At 33.3% G+C, this 13,683-nt stretch overlaps 1 protein-coding gene across 2 annotated transcripts in view; it reads right to left on the bottom strand.

The window, feature by feature from the left end:
* Positions 1–13,683, bottom strand: part of Sema3a (semaphorin 3A) — a 431,159-nt gene that overhangs the window by 345,271 nt on the left and 72,205 nt on the right. For both annotated transcript variants that reach the window (XM_078040129.1, XM_078040128.1), the window contains exon 2: positions 518–596. The gene's annotated coding sequence lies outside the window, so the exon portion shown is untranslated. The remainder of the gene's footprint in view (positions 1–517; positions 597–13,683) is intronic.

The raw sequence follows: 13,683 nt of genomic DNA, 5'->3' as shown, positions 1-13,683 counted from the left end.
AAATATAATTTTACTTTGGATTAAAATATACTAATTATACACATTAATAGGCAACAATGTGATATTTTTAACATCAAATGCCAGGGTATATCTTAGTAACATTCAGAATTGATCATTATCTTTAGTTTTTACATTGATACAGAATACTTGGATTGTGTTATAAAAAGTAATCCTCTACCACAAAATTTTGAATTTTCATGTGAAATTCAATAAGTATTAAGGTCTTAATTGTTAAGATTATAGCATCAATAAAATATGAAACCATGTAACTGTTATATTTTATTACTTATGCTAAGACAAGCCATATAATCAGGAAACAATTATAATTTAAATTTGAAAAAACAAGGTGAATGGTTGACTACATTTTTCACCTTGCTATTAAGCTGTTATTTTGAAGACTTTGGCTATAATAATATAAAAATGTTAATAATCTCCTTAAAATTATTTAGGTTCCACTTAATATCAAACACTGAGCAGAGTCACCTGCCATTAGAAATGAGCGTTGTCTCCCCCTTACCTGCTGAAGGGCCTTTTGTTGAGAAGTACTTCTTTTTGTTACTTTACAGCTTGTCCCATGGATTAAGCGTTAAAATATCCTGAAAAGCAAAGCAAACAAAAACCTTCTTTTATATCTGACCTTTACAAAAACCTAAACTTTCTTAGTAAACTGGCTTAAAAAAAGAACATTCCATCCCAGCTGGTGAGCTCTTCTATGGCACCTTGGAAACAGTGGTCTCTTTCTCATGCATCGCTAAACCCAGTGTTCTCTCATCACTAGCCACTCAGAGCACTCTTATCTCCCTCACTTCTTCCCAAATTGGATTCTTAGAGATTATTTCCATTATTTGTGTGTGCAAATTTGGCTCATGTCTTCTCACTCTCTATTTAGCTGTCTTATCTTTTTAGACAAAATCTGTTCACCCCCTCAGCTGCTTCAGACATTTCCGGCTTTCTATCTTCAGTCATCCTCCTGGTCTGTGAGTCCATCCTCCGATTTCTGCTTAACTCACTGTGAGTGAGTAATAGTTACCTTAGGATCTGGTTCCCCAGCAAACAAGCTGTTTTTCTTACAGACAATTACTCTCAAATGTTTCCCTTATACTATAAGGTTAAGGTTTGGTTTCTTGGCACAAGTTAAATAGGAATTCTAGATTCTACAATTTTCATGCTAATGTGACACAGCAGCTTCAGATTCAGCGGCTGTGGCATGAGGTTGAGTGGGTGGATATAGTGGTGACTAGTCCAATGAGTCACTGCCTGAGAGGTTTTAGTGCTGAAAATTGAACCTAGAGAGACACATGAGAGGCTCTTAAAGAATCTGAGCAATATCATTTCATAGGAAGAAATAACCTGACCAGAAAGTCTGCATCAACCCACCTTCCCTTGGGAAATTGAGTTGCATTGTATCCTATGATCAAATAATTTAGAGTATAGGTTGAAATTTTAATTGGAGAAAAAAGAATATATTTTCAAATAAAAATGCAGTTGTTTTGGTGGTAGGCTACTCTATGTCCCCAGTTCTTCCCTTCTTTTTATCTTCATGTTCTTTATCTTTTCAGTTCTTCCCACAAAGGGAAGAACTCTTTAGCTACCAATTTGATACAACAGATCGAGGCAAAAGTTACAGTGTGCCCACTGCAAGCCAAGGCCTCAAGGAATGTTGTGTTTCCATTTGTTTTCTTGAGTTTCTGATCTTGCCAGAAGATGGATATACTTAGGCTAACCATATGGTCCTCAAAAAGTCATGAGAAATATGTGTGATGCAGAAGCCCTGGTCAAACTTCCCAGCTCACCCCAGTCAACCTGAAGAACCCAAAATGAACTAGTATCAAATGAACCCAGCTGTCTGAGCTGAGGGTTGTTTTAAAGCCACCAGATTTACAATGGCTTGTTATGGCACGTCAGCTAATTAATAAACCTGGAGGAGAACAATTTCTCAAATAACAAGAAATTAGTTATCTACAAGTTTACCTAAATTCTTACTTCATGATAATTATATGAACATACTTCTGACTATTCTTCTCTTAGAGAATATTTATTGCCATTATAAGAAAAATGAGGAATAGGATCAATGACCTTGTATTATGATATAATAAAAGATATTTACTAAAATGATATAAAATCAACATTGGCTCATTAAAATCTTCATTATATAATAATTTTAAATTAATTTCTTGAATGATGTTTTTGAATTACTGAAAAAGTCCTAAATTTATTTCTTAACCTCCAAATGCAGACTGTATATCATAGTAGTTAAGAACAGAACTGGAATCATACAACCATGGATATAAGCACAAATTTGCTATTCATAGGTTAATTGTCCTTGGAAAATAATTAGTTTTCTGTGATTCAGGTTTTTATTTCAAAGGAAGATATTAATAGTGGCATTTAATTATTATATGATGCATATCCAGTTCTTTGCACAGTACAATGCAAATAAAAGTAAGCATTATTATTGTCGAAGTAAGTTTCAATTACATTCATTAGTATGCACTGTTTATCCCTATTTTTCATCTTATCTTTTAAAAAGTAAGTAGTTGTTGAAATTTTCCCTAAAGGGAAAAGTTCATCCAGGTAATCCTCAAGTTTGAAGAAAGAGCCTGAGTAAAAGTGTCACAGAGAAAGTATAGTCAAGAAGGCCTGGGCATGAGATCAGGGGAGAGTAAGGAGCCCCAGGCAGCATCACAGGGGCAGTACCTGAGAGAATAAAAACTGTAAATACAGAATGAAACTCATACAAACTTTAAGACACAATATTGCCACTGGGGACAAAACCCAATAGTAGAATTCTTAAAGGTACTATGTATTGATGTATATATTTTTAGCCCCAAAGTTCCATTCCAAGGAGTTCCTTCAAGTAATAACAATAAGATTGTATGCAAAGACATCCTTGTGGATGTGTACAGCAGCACTGCTAATAAAAGTGGAAATGGAAAACATGCATATCCTTTAAAAAGGCATATCATTAGAAAATATCAATATTTCACCTAAGATGTATACATACTAAATACATATATTTCTTATTTGTTTTAGGAATGCATGCATGCATATATTTGTGTATATATATCTATATTACTTATACATATATATGCATGTGTGAATGACTGACAGTATATAAAACATTACTCCATAATATATTGTTAAGGATAAAATTATAAAATTGTATTTAATATAGTCTTAAATATTATACATGAATGTGTATTTGGGTATGCATATGTACAACAGCATGTTTCAAAGAACAATGACTAAGTTACTAAAAACTACCTCTGGTATAGAGGCATTTCACTTATTTTCCCATTTTCATATTTATTTGCAATTATAATTGTATTAAAATAATCCTTTAGAAATGTCCTATCAGAAAAATCACAATGATCTAATTAAAATATATCTAAGCATATTATGTTAACACTGAAGAGTTAGACTTACATGCAAAAATCAAAACAGCAAACTTCCAATAATTGGACTAATGAACTGATAACTTCATATGGGTGATACTAGGTAAATGTGGTAGAAGCGATTGTTTTTAAAGTATACTGCCAGTGTATAAGGAAGCAGAAAAAAAAAAGTGTACTTATGAGATCAATGAGATTGGACTAGCCACTCCATCATAGAATCTGCAAATGACAGAATTATATCTACTATGGCTCCTTGTCTGTAATCCTGGGGAGATAACACAAATTTTTGCAATATGAACAAGTTCTTTAAATCAGACATTTTGAGGGGAAAAGCAGCATCACTGAGGTTATTATGGGTGGTAAGTACCAAGCTACATTGTTCAAATATGCCACCTTGTTCATCAAATTGGTGAGAAATAAACTTAACAGTTAAGAATTTATAGCTAATAGTGTTAATTTACATTTCTATTGTTTATATCTCCAAAACTTGTCTAGTACACTTAAGTATATACATTCAAGATAAAGTATATTTATGGGAAAAATCTGTTGTCATCAAGAAAAAATATTTTTCAGAATGAATTGTCTGCATTGATCAAATTCAAGAGTGAAATTCCAAAGAATTGAGTAAACCCCCCATGAGAGATTATGTTCAACACGCACTCTACTGGATTCATCTACCAAACATATGAACATAATTGTATCTATTTATAAGAACAAAGCTTGGATTTGAGGAAGTGGTCTGGTCTTGAAAAATATTCCCTAAATCACCAGCTATTCCAAAACTAGAATGAAATGATGAAACTGAAGTTTAGGAAAAAAATTAAGCTCTATGCTCATCAAAATTAAAATGGGAAAACCCATTCAATTTTGTAACCAATAAACTTCAAAGTACTGGTGGCTTTTCTCTTCATATTTTATTGCTCACAGTATTTTCCAATTAGGGACAATTTGTAAGAAGGAAGGCAAAAACACTAGCAGCATGACTCACACACAACTGCTAAAAACATAAATTAGATTTTTTTTTGGCAACTAATTTGGGGCTATTTTGATTCAAATGTTAAAAATGTAAATGAAAGTTATCAGTTTGGAATGAGACTGAATTTAACACATTAGACTTCAAAAATCTTATTTCTTGTACATGGCATTATGAGAAATTTCATGGTAGGTTTTATGTGCAATCAGAATATTTAGTCCAACATGTTTCCAAATAAATGAGACTGATTTGAAATATGCTTTCATTATTTACATTGTAACAAAAATCATAAAGATGATACAACAAATGGAAATGAAGGGATATTTTCTTACAATGAAAATATTTAAATGGTTATTATTTCATTGATCTAGATGATTTTAATGCAATAAAAATGTACATTGTCCCAGGTACAGTGGAAGACATAAAAGAAGGATAAATGTGAATCACTCCTATGATATGTTCACAATGCAGCTTAGCAACATAATTAATTTGGACGAGCTCTTCATGAATGACCCTTCAGGGTTCCCCTATATGGTATGGACCACGGGAAAACTTTTCGAGTGCTCTTCAGAGACGACCAGGGTTTGCTCAAACTATGGATTTACAAATGCATTTTGGGCAAGTATGAAAGAAGGGTGAGGCCACTTCAATAGAAGCCATCAAGAAATTCAGGAAAATAAAATGGATTTAGTATGAGTGTCAAGTTTCTACAGCTACTGTGAAAAACTAATAAAGCATTATTGGTTAAACACAACACAAATGCATTATGTTGCCATTCTACAGGTAAGAAGTTAAGGTGTTAGCAGGACTGAGTTCCCCAGAGGAGGCTCTGGGGGAGAATTCATTCCCTTGGATTTTTCAGTTCCCAAAGTCTCTCTCTGGTCCTCATATGATGCCTACATTTCAGGACAAGCACCAGGAAATTGAATCTTTCACACAAGCCCATCTCTTCCTGAACACTGCTAGAAAAACGTTCTTTTCTTTTAAGAACTCATGTGAATAGATAGGATTTACTTGGATAATCCAGGATGATCTATCCATGCCTAAGTATTTAAGTTTAATTACAAAGTAACATCCAAAGTTCAGTAAATTTTTTTGATGTTCAATAAGTTTGAAAAAAAGAGAGATAATTTACAAAAAGTTATAGCAATATTAACATTTTCTCAAATTGATTTTTCACCTTTTACTTCTAAGTAATAACTGTAGCAAATTTACACTAGAAATAGTGAGAATTTAATCACTGATGCAGATAATTTTAGTCCTTAGGTAACAGACGAAGAGGTCTAATTATAATTTATTCAAATGAGCCATAAACTGTGATCAAATAGAACAGATTTTCATATAACCTTTGATGGTATAGAAAAAAATCTTAACTAATTTATCAAAAAAGAAGTGGAAAAATATCTTATAAGTTCTTTTGTAGTATTCAATGCATTTGTGGAAAGTCCACTGACATCATAAATAAGAAAATATTTCTGTATTGAAATCTGCTCTTTGAATAATTTAAAGAGAAATTTTTCATAAATTTACCTCCTTACTGACTTTGTACATTCATCTCTTTAAGATTTAGGAAAAATAATTACATTTGTAAAAGCTTAGTATTAAATACCATCATTAATTATTTAAGACATAAGTCTCCTCTTTTGCCTGGGCCTCACAGGTTTGGCTAAAGCTCAGGTTTACTCCCTTCCTTGTCAGTCAATTTAGGATATTTGGAAACCTCATTAATCATTTCTGGTAGGTTACTTCTAGGACACAACTGTCTCAATTACAAATAGGGTCATATGAAAGTTAATGAGTCCTTTAAATAACTCGTTGGTTCCTTGTTCCATTTATTTTTGTGAAGGTATTGGGGCAGGGATCACTTTTCTATGACACCAGAAAATTCAAAAATAATCATCTGTGGTTTTCACATAATTTTGTCTTTGTTAATCATGCTAAACTTTATTTTAGGTCTATGTATCAAAGTGTTTTCAGCCTAAAAAAGAACAGTTCTAGCATTGTAACATGTAAACAGAAGAGAGATCATAATAATATGCAAAAATAAAACTGATCAAACTTATATTTGTTAATAGAACTAGTCAAACATGCTATTCAGTCTAAACACAAAAAGTGATATTTTTTTTCCTGTAATTCACATTAAAGATGATAACAGTGGTGAAAGGCAAGGCTATGTGGTGACAACAATAAAATCTCAGAGGCTTAACATAACAAAAGTTTATTTCTCATTCAAACAAATACACTGTGCCTTGCAGAGCCCCATGACATTCCAGGCCACTATGCTCTGTGCAGTAACTCAGTGATACAGACTGCTTCACCCTGAGACTGCATCATCTCAACACAGGCCTTCGTTGCCAAGTTAAGGAAAGAGTCAAATATAAGCCAATCTCTCCTGACCTGAAAGTTACACATGTCACTTCTGCTCACTTTTCTTGACAGAGCAGGTTTTGGCCCTGTAAATCAAATCCAATCAAATGTAGAGGAGTAACGGAGTAGTGGGGAAATATTATTTGGGTACTGTCTCTTGTCACCAAATATCCTTTGTTTTCATTAATCTACAAAGAAATAAACAGAACAAACTATTCTCTAAATTAAGACAACCTAAACTAAAGGATGAATCCAGTCCACGCTTCAGTTTCACCCAGAGCTCTGGCTAATATATGAGCATCTCATGCATATGTCACCACTCTTTATTGGGACATATAAACTGAAAAAAACAAGCTAAGAAACCCCCTTCTCCTCCCGACACACAATAAACATGAATAATCTAAACATTCATCAAAATGAACAGAAACAGAACAGACACCATTTGAAGAAGGGAAGAAGGGGAAGCACACGGAAGACCCTGGTCTGTAGATATTTTCCTTCTGATGAGAAGGCAATCTGGCAGGACCTGAAGTAGGACTGAAGAATGTTGATCCATCAAATCTAGATCCTTCCCTTGGAGAAGTAAGAGTCTTTATGTATCCCAGTTTCATTTTTAAGAATGCTTTTTCTTTATCATTATGTTGGTTGTACCTATGAGAAGTGGGTGGTATGGAATATTCTCTACTTGGAATCCCAGGACCTATACCAGTCACAGAATCTTAGAGGATTTAGAGTCACTTTAAGTCTATAACAATCTTTTTTTATTTTTTAAGGATGTCAAAGTCATACTTTTTTTTTTTTTTTTTGCCAGTACAAGTGTCAAGTACCCAGTAAACTTTAATTTCAGTCTTCTCCATGTTCATGGAACACACCCAGATCATTCTATCTTATTCAGTTGTTCTCTTTCATTCTACAATGTAACAGGGTTACAAAGAAATTGTTTGAATTTCCCAGGAAAGCCACATTTAATCTGATCTCTCTTTTTTAAAAAAAAAAATTTAATTGTAGTTGGACACAATACCTTTATTTTGTTTATTTATTTTTATGTAGTGCTGAGAATCAAACCCAGGGCCTTGCACACGTGCTAGGCAAGTGCTCTACTGCTGAGCCATAACCCCAACCTCTAATCTGATCTCTCTTTTAAATCATTATACCAAATTCTTGAGAGCCACATTCTTAACCTATTCTTTACTTTGACTCAATGTAATCAATGTGGAAAATATTACCAGATATTAATCTGTAAAGACTTTTTCACATTTATCATTTGTTAGGTCATGCAGCAATTTTGTTCCAACACAGAAAGTCTCAGGGTTGGGATCTCTCTACCTCTTTTACTTCTACTTTCAAACTGGTCAGTTCTATTCTAAGCCTGTTTTCATACTATGCCTTGCCAAATATACTTTATAACAAATCATACATATTAACATTCAGGCTTCAAATAAATTTGTTAGGTGCATGACCTGTTATGTTACTCTAAGATTTTGTACTGTAGGGGATGAATCTCCATATTTTAAAAGCCTGTAATATCAGCCCTTTTTGTGCTGACCTATCACAGGATCACTCAGTCAATGCCTAATATACAAGGTTTTCTAAACAACATATTACTTCAGATTCCAAATTCTATATTGACCAAGAAAGGCTGCAATAGAAAGAAACAAAATTTCTCACAAATCAATGCTCAATGTAACAAAGGCTTATTTCTGATTCATTCCAAATTCATGACATATTTGGGCAACTTTTAGAGCACTGCTTCCCCTAAAACAATTCAATAATTAATAATTCAGATACTTTTGAGGTACAATAGAGGAAACAAAAAAAAATAAGTAGAAAAGAAACATAAAGGAAGGACAAGGAAATAAAATTTTAATTCAGAAGTTCTGCCTACTTTTCTAGACCTGTCACTTCCAAATTTTCAGAAAATCTGTACATCTACCTATGCTGTGTTAATTAGCATACATCTCATTAATAAAGTAAAAAGAGATAAGATATTTAGAGAAACCTATAACTTAGGGGATTTTCCAATGCTATCCATTGATCAGATAATGAAGACCACATTAGCCTAAGGATTCAGAAGGGGTAGAGAGAGAAGATGGGAGGGTAGGGGAGGAGGGATAGTAGAGGATAGGAAAGGTAGCAGAATACAACAGTTACTAATATGGCATTATGTAAAAATGTGGATGTGTAATTGATGTGATTCTGCAATCTGTATTTGGGGTAAAAATGGGAGTTCATAACCCACTTGAATCGAATGTATGAAATATGATATGACAAGAGTTTCATAATGTTTTGAATAACCAATAAAAAAAAGAGATTGACTGACCACCAAGCCTGTCATGAGATCATTAGATTGACATCATTCCTACATACCTTCTCAAACCCATCACTTGAGAAAATCCCTTTAAAAGAGGAGACAGTAATCCACCCCACAACACTGAGTGCATTTCTCATTCTGCAGATGGTCCACATTTTCTCTTGAATGTACACTTTTTTGCTTGCTTTAACCCCAAAGTCATCTCTCTTTTGAAATGCAGGCATTCTCCCTTAAATGTGTATCTACTTTCCCAAATAAATCCCTGTTCACGCATCTGACTGGCACATGCTGAAATTCTTTCCCCTTATGTAAGCCAAGAATCCTACTCTTCCTGAGTTGAGTTCCTGCTTCTCTCCAGGGACTGCTTGAACCACTCTTTGGAGGTCCCCCTTGTACCTTGACACTTTGAGGTTTGTGGTTGCTATGGTTTAGATATTACATGCTCCCCAAAAGCACATGTGTGAGACCATGAAACAATTTTTAGAGGCAAACTGATTGACAGCATTGACATAATCTCTGTGTTAATCCACTTGAATGGTTTAACTGGGTGGTAACTGTATGCAGGTAATGTGTGACTGGAGGAGTTGGGTCATTTGGGGTCTGCCTTTGGGGAGCAAGTTCTCTCTCTGCTCCCTGCTGCATGCCCTGAGCTACTTTCCTCTACCACACTCTTTTGCTATGATGTTCTGCTTCACCTCTAGTCCAGAGCAATGGAATCAGCTGTCTATGGACTGTGAACTCTGTGAACTGTGAGACAAAAAATAAACTCTAAAACTGTGAGATCCAAAATAAGCCCCAAATCTCCTCTAATTGTTCTTTTCAGGTCTTTTGGTTACAGTGGTCACTACCATAGGAAAAGAGGGAAACTAAAGAAGAATCACAGAGATTTTTATCATTATCAGCCAGAAAATGAACACATAATATGTCTTTCCTCACTTTAAGATAGTTAACAAGGTTCAAACTAGTCTCAATGGAATCCAGAAATGTAAGGAATAATAATAGAATTTTCAGTGAGCTTTACAGAAGAGGATTATACCCCATATACCATTTCCCTAAATATTTATAGAAATAACACTATAAAATATATACCTATTTTAAAGTAGAACATTGTAAATAACAAAATCTCAAATGGAAAAAAATAGAAAATATATTTGAAGAGTTAAGATTGCTGGTTTATTTTTAGAGGTTAAATAGGATAATTTTAACAAAATACCAGATATCTATAAAGTATATGATGTATGTTGACATTAATTTTTAAACACATTGCATTTATATTTTTTCTACTTCCATACAAAAAATGTGGATATTGAAGTCACAATTTTCTATTGAGATCAAATATTAGTAGAATTCTGTTATAATAATCTACTTCCTTTGCCATTGGAAAAAAATAAAAGAAAATTTTGCTCGAAAAACTTCAAATTTAACTGGCTAACCAGAATTAATTTTAAATGATCTGAAAATTACAACACACGGTGTGATACCCATGACAAGTTAACTATTAATTAAGGGGAAGAGAGATAGTGATGGAGAGGTGACAAGGTTAGGAGAAGGGTGGAATAAATTTAATGACCCACCAAATATTTAATTTTGTTTGAATAAAATGTAACAGTATTTTTGATTAATTAATAGACAACATGGCTTCCTAACATTTTAATTTAATACATGTACTGTTATTTCTTGCTTGATCTCTTTTTATTGGAAACATTTGATAAATGACACAGAAATAGAGAATTCTGCTCTAGTTCTAATCAGATAAAATGAAATTCAACTTTGAATCTGATCCATAGTCTGGCTCTTTTATAGCTGTCCTGACTTCTAAAGAAACAGAGTTATTTAAAAACAGAAACTGTTGAGAACACGGACATGTTTGACATTTTAAAACTCTACATTTCTTTGATCTTACCAAACAATTTGAATATATATCAACATAAAGAAGGCTCACATCTGCCACAAAAGGCATGTTTACAATCATTTTAACGATACCATTAGATGTTACTCTTCAGGGCTTCCCATTCCAGGCTGGTATATAAAAACCATGGGAGATAAGTTTACCACCTGTGCACAAAAGGTAATAACCTATGTAAAGGAATCATGCTAAATACATATACAAGATAGAACTCACATTAAAAACAAAGTAGTTTGTGATAGAGAAATATACCTGTACTCTGGGGGAAGAAAAAAAAAAAAAGGAGAAACAATGAACAGACTTTTCCTGATCTCAAAACATTTGAATCTCAGTGTCTCTGGAAAAGTCTCTTTGTTGGCAGGTAGGATCTTAACTCAAGTAAGAAATCTGAGCTTAAAAAGCTTTTCCAAAATATTTACCTGGCTCTTAAGCTGTCCTGGATTTAGATGTTTTCAGGGAAGTAGGTAGTTAAGTAACCATAACCTCATTGCTTCTATACTTCTCTTTCAAGAGGAATGGAAATTACTGTATGCTTTTTGAAGACTAAAGGAATTATAGGGTAATTCCTCTTGAATCTGTACTGTTTTAAAGCACATTTGCTTTAGCTTAGGGACTGCATGAGAATTCTTTTCACTTAAAACCATTACTGAATGATTCTAGAATTGTTTTTAATTTATAATATTTTAATTTTATACACTTTCTGTATTTCCAGACAACTAGACTGTTGCTATAATCAGAATTTGCAGTAATTCTTTATTCAACTTTTAATGAAAATGTGGAATGCAAAAGAAAACTGATTATACTTTCATGTATCCAATATTTTCTGTTATCATGAAACTGTACAAGGTCTTAGGAATAAAAATATAAATAATAGAAACATAAATAAGTTTCTAGTAGCTTATAGGATATTAGAGGAGTTCTAATATCTAAGAAGCCTTTAGTTTCTGATAAACTAAGGAGCACTTCCTCTGAAGTGTTGTATGATTCTAGAAAAATTTCAATTTTCCTTATCTGTTCCCAAGGGCTGGGCAGAAACAAAGCTTCATTAGTATGATTAGGAAAATAAAAGTGTGAAAGCTAATTGGGATGCTTCCTTAACTGTAATGATCACATGTAGCAATTTGAGTATCAAAGTCAAAATCTGCCCTTTATAATTACAAAGGAACAAGTTACAAAAAGGAGATATTATGAGGAGGAAGACATAAGCGTAAGGGACCCATTTCTTCTGTGTGGCCAGGATTGAAAATATTGGTGGTGGAGTTCTGCAAGCAGAACTTCTTTCTATGCTTGTCTGACACAAAATCAATCAAAGGAAAATATATTGAAGGAGTTTTCCTGATTAGAAGAAGTATACCCAAAGTTTATTTTGACTTTGACCTTCCAGATATATTGGAGTTGTTCCACTCTTGTAGAAAATTGTTAGAGTGAATCTAATCTCCCTGTACCTCTCCCCAAGTGTCAATGTGATATACTCTCTGATTTTTCTACCCAGTGTTTACAGGAAGAAGGCCTATTTTGTGAGTCTGAAGTATGTAATGATGCACCCTGAGAGTGCATTTGGCTTTTTCGTCTGTGTAGCTTTTATGGTGTCATTTCCCCCTTTTGATTTTCAAGTATGTAATTTTGTAACTCAATGGTACACACCTGGCTTCTGAGTAGTCTAGCCCAGGCTGGTAGGGAAAAAATTCATAAATCTCTGAAGCTTTAGCAACATTAATATGTCAAATTTAATAAAACTGTACAAAGATCCTAAACATACATGCTGAATGCTGATTGGAGACACCCCCCCTATGTATAACATAAAGTTATGCATTCTCTTCTGTGCATTACACATTGTTTAGTTAATGAAAATGAATTTCCCCTACTTTCTTGCTGCGTATAAGAATAACCATGTTAAGAATAATCTTAACTTATATATGATCAGGATGAAGGAATGTTTATGCTTTAAACAGAACCTGAAATATAAGTATGTAAAAGCTTTTAAAACTGAGAGGGGGGAGGATATATACTATACCCTGCAAAATATTTAAAATACATTCACTGGCACTCAAAATTTATATAACTGCACTGTGCCTATGCAAACTGAGATTGAAAGGAAACTACAACTAATTTCGTACCTTTTTCTGTCAATCTTATTTCTATATTTTGACTTGTTAAACTCAGTTTGTCATGATTGTTTTTATATATAGTCACAACTATCCTCTGCACAAAATAAAAAGTAAATAAATGAAAAATAAAAAGGGTTATGTTTCTGAGATAGTTTATATTCTAAGCCAAGCATAACTACCAGTTATCTTGAATGCTTTATTGAGAATTTCATGGTACTTTCCAATGCCGTTGCCATACTAGTAGGAATTCTCTTGTGCACCTGGTAGTACAAGATATATTTTTATTGGTACTTTTTAAAATATTGTGCTAAATGAAAAAAAACTGGTGAAAAAAATTTAATAATTATTATCATTAAAACAGCTGAGAAACAATTACTGAATGAATTCCAAAGGAGCATTAACTTCTTTGCTAAGAGAAATACAAAATAGTCCTGGTTGTAAATTTAATTTATAAGAACACTATCTAACTTTTATGTTGTTTTCTGACTGTTTTCTTCTTGAAGGGCTACTATTTACTTGACTCGGCATATGTAGAGCTTAAGGTCACTTAATCACATTTAACCCGACATTCAGACATATCAGAACCCCATGACCTCTGTAAATGCCACTGTGTATTCTGAACA

The sequence above is a fragment of the Ictidomys tridecemlineatus genome, chromosome 2 (genome assembly GCF_052094955.1).
Source record: "Ictidomys tridecemlineatus isolate mIctTri1 chromosome 2, mIctTri1.hap1, whole genome shotgun sequence".
Taxonomy (NCBI): Eukaryota; Metazoa; Chordata; class Mammalia; order Rodentia; family Sciuridae; genus Ictidomys; species Ictidomys tridecemlineatus.
Note: the sequence above shows the minus strand (reverse complement) of the source record. Positions and strands in the feature narration are given on the sequence as shown.